Raw genomic sequence first — 16356 nt, forward strand, 5'->3', positions numbered from 1 at the left:
TCACTGCAATCCTCACACAGTATGATTTGTTTCGGTTTCGTTCTTAATCTGTTTAATCTTATTCATATTTTATTCCTGGTGCTTAGAACAATACAGCAGGCACCATACGAATGGGTTTTCTTGGGGTGGGGGGGGGGCCTCGCTGCCTCAGTCAGCAAAGCATGTGACTCTCGATCTTGGGGTCGTGAGTTCGAGCCCCATATTGGGTGGAGATTACTTAAAGAAATGAAAAAATAAATGTCTTTCAAAAAAAATTGAACCGAAATGCCAAGGACTTTCTTTACGTATTGACATAAACTTGAACGTGCCTATGAATCACCTGGGCATTCGTTAACGTGCAGAAAATGACTGGGGCGGTCTGGGGCAAGCCTGAGAGTCTGCATTTCTAATAAGCTGCCACGTGATACAATGTTTTTGAGCCACCGGCCAAGACAGGAAGTTGCAGGAATCTAGTCCCCACTGCGAATCACATGCATGAAATATATTTACAACAGGTGGACGGCTGATCAAGAGGCAAACGAACGTGAAAGTTGACTTTTCCAACCGTCGAAGACGGTGGTTCACAAACCAGTTCCACCAGCATCACCTGGAGGGCTTGTTAGAGCACACAGGTGGCTGGGCTCAGCACCCAGTGCTCCCGATGCAGTAAGTCTGGGCCGGGCTCGGGAACTTGCAGTCCCAAAGGGTTCTCAGGTGAGGCTGTCGCTGCTGGTCCAGGGACCCCACTTTGAGAACCTTTGCTCTACAAGTCACTTTGAAGCCATCGTAATCAATGGCCAACTCATCCATAATCGTCAGAATCCAATCACTCGCGCAGCTGATATTAGAGGACCAGATCGGAGCGCCTCAGAACCGTGTGTCACGTGACAGTGAGTCGGTGGCCCGTGATATTAGAGATCCGTCCGCACTTGGCTTCCCGGGCCGGCTTCCAGGTCTGAGTCTTGAACCTGTGACTTCCATCCCCTTGGGAGATTCTGAACCTCCCCAAGCCTCAATTTCTCCGTGTCCTTGAACACTTAGCTGTGCAGCCCTGCCCTGCCCACCTACCAGAACTCCCCGAGACCATTCCGACCTTCCAGCTCCCTGGCCCTTTGGCCTCTCTTCTCCAGTAGTACCACGGCGGGTCTTTATCTCTGGCAACCAAAAGACTCTGAGTCCCTTGAGGGCAGAGATGAGTTTTATTTTTATTTATTCTCAAGCATCTAGAGATACCCCTGGCAAAGAGCAGGTCCTCATTAAATGTTTGCTATTGAATGAATAAAAGTAATAAACCCTGGGCTCCAAATGGCCCTTTAGGCCCTGGCTTTATGCTAATTCTCTAATTTTAGCTGCTTTGAAGTATGGCTAGAATGGGATGCCCCACCAAGTAGCGCTGGTAATGAGAGACTCATAATTCAATGCTGAATACGACTCTCCTGAGACGGATCCGTGGTTGCCGAGCCATAGATGATTTTTTTTTAATTTTCAGATTTAATGATACATAGAATTATTTTTGCGGGCAAGTATTTTTACGGCTGCTCTTCATCACAAGCTTTATTAAGAAAAGTTTTCCTATAGGGCCTTGCTTTTATAAATAAACTGGGGCGTTTAGCAGTGTAAAAGTTTGCATTAATAAGAGAAATCCTTTTGCACTTAGGTGTTTGTTGTTTAGGTTTTCGAAGTTATTTTTTAGTTAGTTACAGACGTGTTCCTGGTGACTAGAGTGATAAATCCGGATTTCTCTCCCCGCCCTGCCGCGTCCCAGCTGTGACTTTGGGTGAGGCCCCTGGGTTTTCTTGTCTCTACGACGGGGATAAAGCAGCCGGTGTGTATAAGTCCGATACGGTTGCAAAGCCCCTTGTTTATGACAAAAATGGAGTTGTTTTTTCTGAGTGAAGCTGTTTTGCTAGAAGAGGGACATCAGCTGAGACAGGGCTGGCGTCACCTTGTCACCCACCTTGTCACCTCCTCCGCGAACGGTTGGGAAGCGCTCAGGACCTCAGCCCCAGAGGGGCCCCGCTGGGGCTCGGTCTGGGCCAGGCCTCACTTCTAGATCTAGAAAGCTCTCCAAAGACCTTGGGGCATTAGCTCCTGCTGCTGTAAAGGCGACTGTTACAGGCAGTGGCAAAAGCCGGGCAGCGATCTTCTCGCTGTCACCACCGGGGCCTCGATCCCTAGCAACGCGCTCTAAGCAACGGGGGCTGGACGCCAGCTCTGGGTTACCCCCCAGCCCCCCACCCCCACCCCCCACCCCCCGCCGGCTCTGCTACCAAGTCGGATAAGGGAACAGCACAACTGAAATTTGAACTTTATTCCTTTCATCTCCTCTTGGCTGGAACAATGGTGTGATTAATCTGTTGGTGGTTTGGAGTATGTTATTTCTTTATTGGCTTATTAAGAGACATTATGCTGTATGCTATTGGCTTCTGAAATTCCCGCAGTAAACCTGTGTGAAATAAATTACTGGCAAAGGCAAACTCCGTCTCTGAGCGTGAATTTGCTTCCCGAAACAAAACAACCGCTCCTACCATATGGCTTTCATAAGAAATACATGAGTTAATGGGTGTCTTTAGAAGAGCGTCTGGCTTATAAGTCCTAATAAATGTTCGCTATTATTATTTTAAGATTGAGCAAAACAAGCACATTTGAAGGAAGGTGTGGGCTTTCTAACCGTAGCCACAGGCGATATTCGCCCCCACCCGGATCCCCCACCCAGATCACGAGCCCGGAGCGGGTCTTGTTTGGGTAGTTGCCCCGAGTGCTCCCAAAGTTGAGCCTCCCCTCCATCCTTCAGCTGGTGGAGTCTCTCCTTTTGTTCACGGCTTCAGACACAGTGCTTCTCCAAGTCGGGTTTTTCCCAACTCTCTCTGTCTTAGGGGTTCATGAGATCTGCACCTCCATGTTCGTGGCAGCCCTGTTCACAATAGCCAAGACGTGGAAACGACCTAAGTGTCCACCGACAGATGACTGGATAAAGAAAATGCAGTATATGTGCGTGTGTGTGTACATGTACGTATATAAATGATGCACACACACACACTGGAATATTGTTCGGTCACAAAAAAGAAGGAAGTCCTGCCCCATCCAACAACATGGATAAGTCTAGAGGACATTTGCTAAGTGAAATAAGCCAATCACAGAAGGAGAGATAACGGCATGATTCTACTTATATGAGGACTCTAAAATAGTCAAACTCGTAGAAGCCCAGGGTAGAACGGTGATTGCCAGGAGCTGGGGGAAGGGCAAATGGGCAGTTTTGCAAGAAGTAAAGAGTTTCAGTTACGCAAGATGAGTAAGTCCTAGAGATCTGCTGTACTGTGCACTTGAAAATTTAAGAAGGTGGTTCTCATGTTGTGCCCTCACCACAATTTTGAAAAATGATCCATTAGGTTTATACAGTGTTTTGATTTACGAAGGGCGTTCTCAACTGTCCTCTTTTAGTCTCCCAAACAATTGTTATCTCTCTTTCACGCCAAGGAAATGATCTATAAAGAGGCAGAGAGGTTGAAGGATGTGCTCAGGGGTCTATGAAGAGGGAAGGATGGGAGGCAGAAATGGGGCTCTGGTCTATGACTCAGAGTCCTGAGCTCACATCCCAAAACCACCCCGCATTACAGCACAAGTCATGACCTGTGGACATATCAAGGCTGTAAACTCATCTGTTTTCCAACATAAAGATTCAGATATTGACTAATAGCCCTCATTGGAATCCACCAAAACTTCCTCTGCTATTCCCTTTGCTCACTGTATAGTAGAGGTTGCTACTCACCGGAAGTATCGCCATTCAGGGGTAGGGGCAGGTGGGGAGAGAGGAGAGAAAAATCAGGAAGCCAGGCTGGGCGGAACAGAACTAAGGATTAAAGGGGGTGGTTTCAGTTACCCTAACAGTCTGAGCCCCACGAATTAAGGACAAGTAGGTAGTCGTAATAGCCCACAGGCTGGGATTTTGGCCACACTCAGAAGCTTGGGCGGGGTTGGCTTCTGTCCTTAGGCACACTGCCTCCTGTGGCTGCGTGGCCTAAGGCCAGGAGCACTTGCCCAAAAGCGCACCAGCAGGCAAAGGCAGGAAAACCAGCTAGAAGCCCAGGTTGCCTGAAAATGCCCTATCAGGAAGCCGGAACTATTTTCCAGAGTCGAGGTGTTGCCATGGTAGATAATGGAGGTAATGAAGAAAAGGTGAAGTTAATGGCAAACCAGGGATAGAAGCCCTGGAGGGTGTCGTGATAATGCAGCAGCCTGGCCCATAGGCTAAACACTCAGCACCTGGGAAATCTCAGGCGAGCCTTCTGGGTGAGGAGAGACGCTTGGCCCTGTTGCCCCAATGGGCGACCTCCAGGAACAGAAGGGCCCGGGTGACCTGTCGCTGACCACAGCTACACGAGAGAACCCAGCTGCCACCGTGCCCAGCCTACAGAGCAAACCCAAAGAACCGTGAGGTAAGTAAATGGCCGTTGCATTAAGGCACCAAGTGCCTTTGGGTGTTTGGTCCACGGCAACTGGTAACGGATCCAGGGAACAATTATGGCAATTCAAATATGGACTAGATATCATATGGTATCGGGACCTTATTAACTTTCCTAAGTGTGGTAAGTTGTGATTATATACAAAATATATCCTTATTTTTAGGAGCTACAGGAGTGATATGTGATAACACCTGCAGCTTTCAAGAGATTGAGCAAAAAATATAGGTCGCTTGATAAGTAGAGCCAACATGGTAAAATGCTGTCAATTGTTGAATCTAAGTGATGGCTAGGGTGACTGTTGCATACTTCTTTTTCAACTTTGCTATATATTTGAAAATTTTCACAGTAGGAAGTTGGAAAATAAACTGTTGAAAAATCACCCATATTCCACACTAAACACATATTTAGAATGAAATCGTTCTTACAATTGGCTTTTGAAGTTGGTTATGAGTAATCATTCAATTACCCTTTGCTTATAATGTCTTGCCTCTTTTCAAAAACACTCAGGAATGCCATGGGGAAGAAAATCTAATTTACGAGTTGTTTTCAAATGCACAGAAATTTCTACAAAATTTACGAATTTTTGCGCACCAAATTTGTTTACCAAATTTAACAAGGTGGCAGATTAAATCTCGCGGCCATTTAATAGAATGCTTATTAGTTGATATTTATTAATTTGAGAGAGAGCAAGCAAGGAAGAGAGAGCAGGAGAGAGTGAGTGGGGGAGGAGCAGAAGAAGGAGAGAGAGTGAGAGGGAGAAAGGGAGAGAGAGACAGAGAGAGAGAGAGAGAGAGAGAGAGAGAGAGAGAGAATCTTAAGCAGGCTCCACACACAGCACAGAGCTCAACACGGGGCTCGATCCCATGACCGTGAGATCATGACCTGGGCTGAAATCAAGAGTCAGACACTCAACTGACTGAGCCACCCAGGCGCCCCTATTAATTGACTTGACTTGGCAGTTTTATTTGTCCATTTGGGAGCCGGTCATTTTCCTCAGCCCTAGAAGGCTTATCATGGGCTGTGTACAAATAGTGGGTAAAGGACATGGCCATCAGCTCTGTTCCTTAATCACCTGTGAGAAGAAGCCAAATACTTCTGTTGACAGAGGCCATAGAGAGAGTCATTTCGTGTCAGGGACCAGGGAACCCTGGAACTGTGCTCATGGGAGCCAGACAGACCTGAGTTCAAATCCTAGGTATGCTATTTTCCGGGAAGCCTCTTAACCACTCCGAGCCCCACCCAGACTGAGGTTTAAAATGGAGTTAATAATGACTATGTGACTAGATTGTCATGGTGACAGACTGAGAGAATCGCCTGTGAGGGCCTTGTGTGTTAGTTCTTGAGCCGCCATGGTTTTATTTCCTTGAAATCAAATGAGTGCGGAGAAGGAAGACATCTGTTGGGGTTTTCCGCTCAGCCCGCATGGGTCTTGGTGGGCTTGGGATGGAACCCTACAGGAGGGTGTGCAGCAGCACCTTCCAGATCAGCACAGTCCAACCCAGCAGGAGGGGGGGCCGGTCCCCCGGGGAAGCCTCAATAAATGGCTGCCAAATAAATTAATGGGACTTGGCACTACAATCTACACTCCTTGGAGGAGTATTGCATTTGGGCGATGGTCCGGAGGCAAGAGCTGGGATGTTGCTAGCAGAAGGAGCGAGAACACAGCCACTTAATTAACCCCGTCACCGCTAGGGTTGCCATTAGTCCAGATGATATCTATGTGCAAATTAGATAAAGGTACACCTTCCTGGGGACGCTCTACCTTACACGTTGGAAAATTGCTGAAATACAGTGAATCTTTTTTAGGCCAACACAATTTATTATTGTCTGCTAGGAAATTGTCATAATAAATACACAAATTAATTATACCTACCTTGTGAACTATGGGTAGGCATGTTATTTACTTGTCTATGGCAATACCGTGGAATTCACATCAGCTCTTCCCTGAGCAGCTGGGAAAGTATAAAGTGTCAGTAAAATGTAAGAGACGGATGGGACCAAACTCAGAAGAAAGGAAAAGCAGAATCGATAAAAATATACATACCCTCTCTCTCTCTCTCTCTCTCTCTCTCTCTCATAAAACGAGTCCTTCTCAGACCTTTTTGGGCACAGACCAGCATTTGTTCCTGGTTTTATTTTTGACCTTCCTGAAAAAAAAATACATTTTAGTTTTCATTCCTTTTGTTTTTAATGTTTATTTGTTTTTGGAAGAGACAGAGGGTGAGCAGGGGAGGGGCAAAGAGAAGAGGGAGACAGAGCCTGATGCAGGGCTCGAACCCGCAAGCCATGAGATCATGACCTGAGCTGATGTCAGCCACTTAACCGACTGAGCCACCCAGGTGCTCCATTCAGTTTTGTTCCTATGGAGCTGTGACCGTTCCCAAAAGACGACAGAAAGCAGCCTAGCTGAATTCAGCAGTTTCCCAACGTGACCCAACCTCACGATCACTTGGGAAGCCATCGGGGAAAAAAAAGTAACAGAGAAAGAAACAACACAGACCCAAGCTTCTCACTAAGCTTTGGGATGCATCGGTCTAAGTAGACAGTCGAGTAGGAAAAGGTAAGACGGTGATGTCACCTGGAGGCCCCGAGCGCCTTCCTCTGCAACTCCCCTTCCATTTCCTCTCCAGAACCAGCTGGGCTGCCGACAGAGTCTGGTGGCACCTAGAGCCTCAGCCGGGACAGGGATCTCTAAGCTAGGGATCTGCAAAATGTGGTGCCAACGCTCCAGGAGTCATACAAGACCGTTCACTGGGGTGCAAGAAGAAAACCGTATTTATACTTTCTCATCTTCTAGTGTATTGTACACTTGCTACATTAAGTGATTTGTTTATTTTTTGTTTTTGTTAGAGCATGCACGAGCGGGGGAGAGGGGCAGAGGGAGAGAGAATCCTTAGCAGGCTCCGTGCCCAGCGCAGAGCCTGACTCGGGGCTTGAGCCCACGACCTTGAGATCTTGAGATCATGACGTGAGCTGAAATCAAGAGCCAGATGCTCGAGCAACTGAGCCACCCAGGTGCCTCACGTGATCCATGTATTTAATTTATAAGTAAATGCATGTGATATTTTTGACTCGTGAATGGAATGGTACACGTATGTAATTTCTAAGTGAGCACGTTGATGTACGTAAGTATGTATGCGTTTCTGAGGATGCTGAAATTGTTTCTACAAAGGGAGCTCGTACCTGCCATCCCAGAGGAAACGATGATCACAGGGCTTTGTTTTCCAGTGAACCAGGAGACAAAAGACAGAGCTACCTGGCCCCAAATTAGAACCCTACGTATCCCTGGGGAGGAAGTGTGTTAAGCTTTTCAGAGAAAGAGAACCAATAGAATGTGTACATATGCAGAAAGAGACTTATGATAAGGAATTGGCTCATGCGATTACAGAAGCTGGCCCACGTCCGGGGTGGGGAGCCCAACCGCCAGGAGGCTGCTATCGAGCCAGGAAGATCCAATGTCCCAGTATGGCCCGCAGGCAGGAGAATCCTCTTAACCAGGGGCGGGTTCAGCCTTTTGTTCTGTTCGGCCCTTCAATTGATTTGGTTGAGGCCCTCCCACGTTAGGGAGGGCAATCTGCTTTCCTCAGTCTACCCATTTAAATGCTTACCCTCACAGAAACACCCAAAATCGTGTTTGACCAAATGTCCGGGCAGCCATGGCCCAGTCAAGCGGGCACATAAAGCTAGCCACTCCTGTTCCCCGACACCACCTTCAAACTTCCACATCGTCATTTTTTCTTTGCACCGCTCCCCAAGGGGCCACGCTGCCCCCTCTCCCCGAAGAGGGAGACCGGAGAGAACTTCTCCATAAACATTGGGTTAAGTTTTCAAGTCACCCAGAGCTTTGGTGTAGCTCAGAGCAAGCTTTGCAGACATTTCACGCAGATTCTCTCTCTCAGGAACAGAAGGCGCAAAATACGTTCTAATGAAAAATGTAGAAGTGATAATAGGAACGAAATCTTCTGAAGTTGCTGACGCATGAATCCTTTCCAAGACGTGTGTTACCTGCCTCTGTGAGTATTAACCTAGGCGGGCCCACTGGCTCTTTCTTCTGCCAAAGTCTTCCTCCCCCAAGAGCTTACCTGAGGGTCCACCTTACCCCATCGGTGGGGGGACGGAGTCTTGCCGCCCCCGGGGTGGGGGAGGGGGGAGATACCAACAGGATCACCTGACGGCAGAAGGCGACCTCTCAGCAAATAGAGCCCAGTAACCCCAGAGAGGGAGACCAAAAGCCCTAAGTGAGGTAGCCTCTAGCAAACGACATTAAATGGAGGAGGCATCTGGCCTCTAACTGAAAAAGAGAATCAAAGGGAAGACTTAGAGAAATGTGATTTCAGCGTCAGAAAAAGATTTTCTGGAGCTAAAGTCAGACGCGACAAATGATTTCTAAGTTTTAAAAAGAGAACGTGTGGGTTTTGTTCGCTGGCCTATGTTCCTGCTCATTACACGCTTACACAAATATTCAGTGGATAAATGAATAAAAGTCAATAGGTAAAATGGAAGAGGCAAGGGGAACCAACGAGAAGAGAATCAGTAGCCTCCGAGTAGACCAAAGATGCCAAAACAATGAAGGAAGCGAAAATCAAAATCCCAAGGAGATACCACTTCACACCCAGTAGTTTGATGGCTATTATTTTAAAAACAACAACAACAAAAAATACAAAAAGAACAAAGGAAAACCAAACATAACGAGTGTTGGCGAGGATGTGGAGAAAATGGAATCCTTCTGCGTTGCTGGAGGGAATGTGAAATGGTGCCACCAGTTTGGAAAGCAGTTCGATGGTTCCTCAAAAATTAAACATAGAGTCAGAAGACCCGGGATTCCCCTTCTGGGTTTACACCCAAAATAAACGAAGGCGAGGATTGGAGCAGGTGCAGAACAGCATTAGCCACAACAGTTCAAAGGTGGAAGCGCCCCAAGTGTCCACCAACAGATGAATGTATAGCCAAAGTGTGGTCTATCCATACAATGGAATATTATTTAGCCTAAAAAAGAAAGGAAATCCCAACACATACTACAACATGGATGAGCCTTGAGGGCGTTATGCTCATTGAGAGAAGCCAGACACCAAGGGGCAAATACTATGAGATCCCGCTTAATGTGAGGTATCTAAAAAATTTTTAAGTAAGCTCTGCATCCAACGTGGGGCTCAAAATCACAACCCCGAGATCGAGAGTCACATGCTCTACAGGCCAAGCCAGTCAGTCACCCCCCCCCCTTTTCTTTAATATATGTTTTTTGTGAGGTATCTAAAAGAGTCAAATTCATAGAGATGGAAAGTACAATGGTGGTGGGGGCGGGGAGAGTGAATTGTTTAATGGGCATAAAGTTCCAGTTTGGGACAATGAAAAAGTTCTGGAGGAAAACAAATACCAAAGCAGAATGTAGGAGGAAGAAGATAGGATACATGAAGACAAGAGGCTGGGGACTCTAGCATGTAAGTAACAGTTCTAGAAGCAGAAAGAGAACAAAAGGGAAGTGAATAATTAAAGAGATCATAAAAGCATGATTTTCCTGTTCTGAGGAAAAACAAGTCTGCAGACTGAAAGGGTCCACTGAGGTGCAGATAGGATTAATGAAAATCAAAGGCCCTTTCTTGGCAACGTCTTGATAACATTCCTGAGTTGCATCCAGAGGCACAGAGACAATCTTAGGAGCCTTGTTCAGACTAAAATTTGTACTTCAGTTACAAAGGCAGAAGAATCAGACAGCCATCAGATTTCTTACAAGCAACATTTAAAATTAGAAGGATGTTAAATAACATCCATAAATGATGGGGCAAGAAAGAACTACAGTTGAAGAACCCAATAGCCAGCCAAGGTGGCATTGAACTGCCAGGCTGACATATACATGGCAATAGGTGTGCGATATATAAACAGCAAACGCACCGAGTGCTTACTGTGTTCTAGGTGCTCTATCAGCAGCATAGACAATACCCCTTTAAGCCTCCCAACGACCCGAGGGGTAAATACTTGTAGCATGATCCCAATATTACAGATGAGGAGATACACAAAGAAATGACGACAGATGTCTGCGATCACGCAACCCGGAAGCAGCAAAGCCCAAATTCAGATGCTGGTGTTCACACGTGTATATCGTTCTACCATTTCTAAAATTAGTTGTCTTCGGGGCGCCTGGGTGGCTCAGTCGGTTAAGCGTCCAACTTCGGCTCAGGTCATGATCTCACGGTCCGTGAGTTCGAGCCCCGCGTCGGGCTCTGTGCTGACAGCTCGGAGCCTGGAGCCTGCTTCGGATTCTGTGTCTCCCTCTCTCTGACCCTCTCCCGTTCATGCTCTGTCTCTCTCTGTCTCAAAAATAAATAAACATTAAAAAATTAAAAACAAATTAGTTGTCTTCATGACAGGTCGAGAAAGGGCAGGGGGAGGAAAGTGTGCGGGGTGGGGGCTTGGGGACAGAAGAGCGGCCGGTGGGAAAGAATGCATATTGTAATACACATGGGGCACATCAAACACAAAATGCTGTAAAACAGTTCGTTGCAAATATATAAAAATTGAAGGTACATATTGAGAAGAAGTAGAAGGAGCTCACACAAGAACACAAATTTGATCCTGAACAGTCTGGGAGTCACTTTACTCTTGGATTTCTGTTATTTCAACAGAGGGTCTGTAATCGCGCGTTCAAAGAGGACAAGAGTTCTGACTTGGGGGACAAGACTGTCTGGCTTCTGATTCTCCTTCTAGTTACTTAGCCGTTGTGATTTGGGGCGGCTTTGGGGTGTTTCACTTTGAGGGAAAGGAGTTGGGGTCTCCAACCTCTGCCCCCATCAGTCATCAGCTGCGGCCGCCCCAGAGGGATGGGTGCTGTGACCTCTCCTGATGTGAAGTGGCTGTGGCTCCAGCAGCCCGTCAGTAGAGCTCATACGAGGTCGCTGGTGGAACTGGGGAGTTAGCTGCAACACTCACGGGAACCGGAGAAGTAGCCCGTGGAACCAGGAAAGTGTCTCCGAGGAAATTTGGGCAGAACACTGAGACATCCGTATGTTCTTTCTCTCCCCTCACCACAAACACAGAGGCGAGCAGTTGGAAGAGGGAGATCGGGGGATGGTGACGCTACCAAGAGACCTAGTGTGCCGGCTTTTGGCTTTGGAGGTTGAGACGCTGCTCAGGTTCCCGACGGAACACGCGTGTTTCCAGCGGAAAGTGGGAAAGGATGACAGCCAAAAGGTCTTCCCCGCCAGCTTCTGCATTTTTGTAATTTCTTCATGTGGGAAGGGAAACTCCCAAGCAAACTTCCCCTTTCAGCTCATCAGCCAGAACCGGAAGAAATGCTCACCCCCCACCCCAAACCAGTCAGTGGCCAAAGGGAAGGAGGTCCCCCATGCTGATTTAGACTAATCAGGAGTCATCCCCTGGTGCTGGGGCTGAGACTCCTTGTATCAGCAATGCCGTGGCTGGTGGGTTGGCTGTCAGCCGTCCTTGCCGTTACCCTGTCCCCTAATCGAGACCATGGGACTAATGGGGGTGATGCCATCTGAGGAGAGAGCAGGTAGGAGTCGATTCAGTTTTATGCCCTAGTCTCAGGAGTCATGAAGCCTCACCGCTGCTGTTGTTTGTTCGAAGTGAGCTGTATTCAATAGCTCTCAACCAGAGCCAAGGTCAAGGATTTCCGGGCCTGCGTTAAACCTACCACACAGGACAAGGATACAATTGCCCGGGAGCTCCCAGGCCAGGGATACAAGTTCCTTCAGTGCAGTTACAGGATAGAAAGGATCCCCGAATAATCTACCCACAGAAGGAGTCCAGGCGCGCCCCCAACTGGAGAGGAGCAAGCTTCACTCAACTTTACCTCCCCCCAAGTCTCCCAGCTGATCAAAGAGAGGAGGAATTGGTCGTGTTTTTCCAGAAATTCACGTTTACCGTTCCCTCTGGGTTTCTCACATTCTCAAGCTGGCATCCCCATGCTACCAAATTTCTTGGAGCCCTACCCAAGCAGGTGCAAGCTACCGCATTATTCCTGGCGTTTACTGCAAACCCCAGCGATCCAAGGTCACCTCTGCAGACTGGTCTCTGCTAGCCGGCCCTGGCCTCAGGGCTGCCCACGGCCCTTCAGGCACCTTCTTCTCTCAAATCTATACCCTGCCTGTTTCCAAAGGCTCTGAGGCTCCTCATGTGGGGTAACTAGACAATAAAGAGACCCAGTGACAAAGGAAACCGAGAATTATTGTGCAGCTCTAAGCTTCCAGGCAGGGACACCAAAAAGGCAGAGCTTGGTTTACATTTTTCTTTTCTTTTTTTTTTTTTTTTTTTTATTCCTCTTCGGAAGCAAACTTTTTGCCGAAAGTAAGCTCGTTTATCACAACAGTCGACACACGTTTAACTCCAGTTATGTAACAGTCATTGACTGTCTGCATGATGGATTCTTGAATTGACCCTTTATAAAGATTAAAGATACACTATGCCCATTAGGCTGTCTCTGCCAATATTATGTGTCTTAAGTGAGTCTTGCTTAGGTTCCTTCTCTGAAAAATTTATTGAGTATCTTCAGTATGTTAGACACTGTGCCGGCTGCTAAAATAGCAGTCAGTTCATCCTGGAGCCCTCTAAGACAGTACCTCTCAAACTTGAGTGCACAAAGCGATCCCCTGGGGAGCTTGTTAAAACTCTGGGCCCATCTCTAGGGTTTCTGGTTTGCTAGGTCTGGATCGGGCCCAAGCATTTGCATTTCCAACATGTTCCCAGGTGATATTAATGCTGGGTCCAGGGCCCACACTTTGAGAACCATTCCTCTTTTTTTTTTTTTTTTTTTTTAAGATTTTGTTTTTAGGTCCTCTCTCCACACTAAACACGGGGCTCAAACTCACAACCCCAAGATCAAGAGTCGTACGCTCCACTGACTGAGGCAGCCAAGGTGCCCCGAGAACCACTACTCTGAAGTCACCTGTGAAGGTATGTATGCTAAGACGCGGTTTGAAGTTTGTTAAACACTTTGGATGTGAGATTTGAGAGAGGAGGAGTGGAAGAATGCACGTGCATCCGAGGAAAATTAAAAGGCGGGCTTGGTTTCTAGCTACGTGGAAAATGAATTCACTTCATGAGCAGTGTGGGAAATAGTGGGGCCCGTTACAGGACGAGCGGTGGTTTTTCTCAGCCGAGAACTTGGGATCTTTTTAAAAAATGTATAAGGTCCTAAAGTTGCTGCCACACAGCATGGAAGAGAAGTATTTAGGCTGAAAATCGTTTGAAACATCTGTTTCCTTCGTAGCTTAGTCCGCACGAGAACCCCACTGCTGCCTCTAAGAATGTTCTAGCTTTATGAACAATGTCACCTTGATGGACGTGTGGGGATGAATTAAGTGCAAAATGCACTCCTGCGGTCATTTGATGGGAGGTTAAAACATTCCAGTGCTTCCTTAGCACACATTCTCCAGGTAATTCTCACGAATCCATCATTTGCTATGCAGACCTCAAAGCAGTTCGTTGAAATACAGAGATTTGGTGCTAATTCAAAAATCTGTGAGTGTATTTATGAAAATGCTTGAAAGGGACCACTAGGGCGAATGTGACTCCTTTTCAAAGGACCCTGGGTACGTTTTGAAAAAAAATCACATTTTTGAATTTGCACTCTCTTTTGATCTCTGCTGAAACACACAAATATCAATTTAAGGAACCAGGTTTCCAGCTAAAGACGGTGCATTAAAATTCAGCACTTTACTCGCTTCCGTTCCAAAGCCCCCTAGGCTAAGAATAGGGATTTTGTTTTCAGTTGCATTGAGATACAATTGACACGCAACGTTGTGTGAGTTTAAGGTGTGTGACACGATGATTTATGTCACCGCATTCCTTGGCTCTCTGACTCTCTCTCTCTCCTGCCTTCCTCTTTCATCTGTAAGGACCCTTGGGAATACACTGGGCTCACCTGAGTGTCCGGGGTCATCTCTCCGTCTCAAGGTCCTTAGCCACGTGTGCCGAGTACCCTTTTGCTGTGTAAAAGTGACATATTCTCAGGCTCCAGAGCGGAGGGTGAGGACACCTTTGGGAGCCATTATTCTGCTTATCAGCCATGTCTCATCACTCTCAGTGAAACCCTCGGTTGACAAGCCCCACTCACTGGCTCACGACTTTTGCTCCTCTCTTTGCCGCCGTGTCTTAAATATCAGCAGACAGTTTAGATCTCTAAAGACAGTTAATATGTGTAAAGTACTTGAAAGACTTTCTGCCAGACAGTAAGTGCTATAAAAATGTTAGCTTTTATGATTGGATATTATGATCATCAAAGGAAACCTTCTAATGTGAAAATTCAAGAACAAAGCAATAAGGCAGAGGGAAAAAACTGGGGGGAAAAGACTGCGTAGGAAGATGAAAACATACCAAAAAAAAAATCTGCCATTAACATTTCCTCAGAGAGAAGAAAGAAATCGTATCCGGGGCACCTGGGTGGCTCAGTCACTTGAACGTCAGACTCTTGATTTCAGCTCAGGTCATGATCCCAGAATCGTACTGAGCCCCGTGTTGGGCTCCTCACTGAGTGTGGAGCCTGCATGAGATTCTCTCCCTCTGCCCCTCTCCCCTGCTTGCATGTGTACTTTTTCTCTCTCTAAAAATTTTTATTTTTTTTTTTTATTATTTTTTTTTTTTTTAATTTTTTTTTTCAACGTTTTTAATTTATTTTTGGGACAGAGAGAGACAGAGCATGAACGGGGGAGGGGCAGAGAGAGAGGGAGACACAGAATCGGAAACAGGCTCCAGGCTCCGAGCCATCAGCCCAGAGCCTGACGTGGGGCTCGAACTCACAGACCGCGAGATCGTGACCTGGCTGAAGTCGGACGCTTAACCGACTGCGCCACCCAGGCGCCCCTCTCTAAAAATTTTTAAAAAAGAAAGAAAGAAATCCTATCTATGAAATGAGAACTGGACACTATCAAAATGAAGGGAAACAGCCAGAAAATAAGTGTGTGCTTTCAGAAATTCAAAATATCTGAAGCATATGAAATTGCCACTTTTTGAGATCGAGAGCCATCAAATATTAGCCATTTCATATGGTTCAATCTAACATGAACACAGAAACCAAAAGCTCAATAGAAGAAAACGCTGAGAAAATTTCGCAGTAGAACAGGAAGGTAAAGACGTGGAAAATAGAAATGATGTAAAAAGCATCTCTCCACGAGGTCCAACAGATGAGGTCAAAGAGATGCTCACAGGAGCTTCGAGAGGAAAAGTGGGGGTAGAAACAACCTCATGCCAAAGATCAGAAGTTGAAATGCTTGGAGCTTCTCAACAGAAACCACAAAAGCTGGAAGTACTAAGCAGTCCCCTCTTATCCGCAGTTTCGCTATCCGCGGTCTGGGTTACCCAAAGTCAACTCCGCTCTGGAAACAGATCCTCCTCCTTCTGATCTATCGGCAGAAAGTCAACAGGAGCCTAAGGCTGCGTCCCAGCGCCCGCGACGTTCACCTGGCTTCATCGCCTCACGCAGTTGTTTTATTATGTCACCTCATCACAAGGAAAAGGGTGAGTACAGCGCATTCACGGGAATGTGCTTTGGTTACGGTATATTGTTAGAATTGTTCCATTTTATTATTCTTGCTGCTCATCTCTTACTGTGCCTAACTTAGAAATTAAACTCTATCCAGGTATGTATGTATAGGACAAAACAAAGCGCGTCTAGCGTCTAGCGTTCGGTACTCGGTGTGGTGTCAGGCATCCACCAGAGGTCTTGGAACGAATCCCCTGCGGATAAAGGGGAACTACTGTTTCAGGAACGAAGCCTTTCAAATGTTGGGAGAAAACAATTGCCAATTAACAGTTCTGCAGCCAGCCAAGTTTGGAGTTAAGTGTGAATGATGTATGCTGAAGACATTTTCAGACTGGCAGAACCGCAAAAACTTCTTTCCTATGCGTTATTTCTCAGGAAGTTACTGGAAGACAGGCTCCCACCGCCCCCCGCCCCCCGCTC

The sequence above is a fragment of the Panthera tigris genome, chromosome X (assembly GCF_018350195.1).
Source record: "Panthera tigris isolate Pti1 chromosome X, P.tigris_Pti1_mat1.1, whole genome shotgun sequence".
NCBI lineage: Eukaryota > Metazoa > Chordata > Mammalia > Carnivora > Felidae > Panthera > Panthera tigris.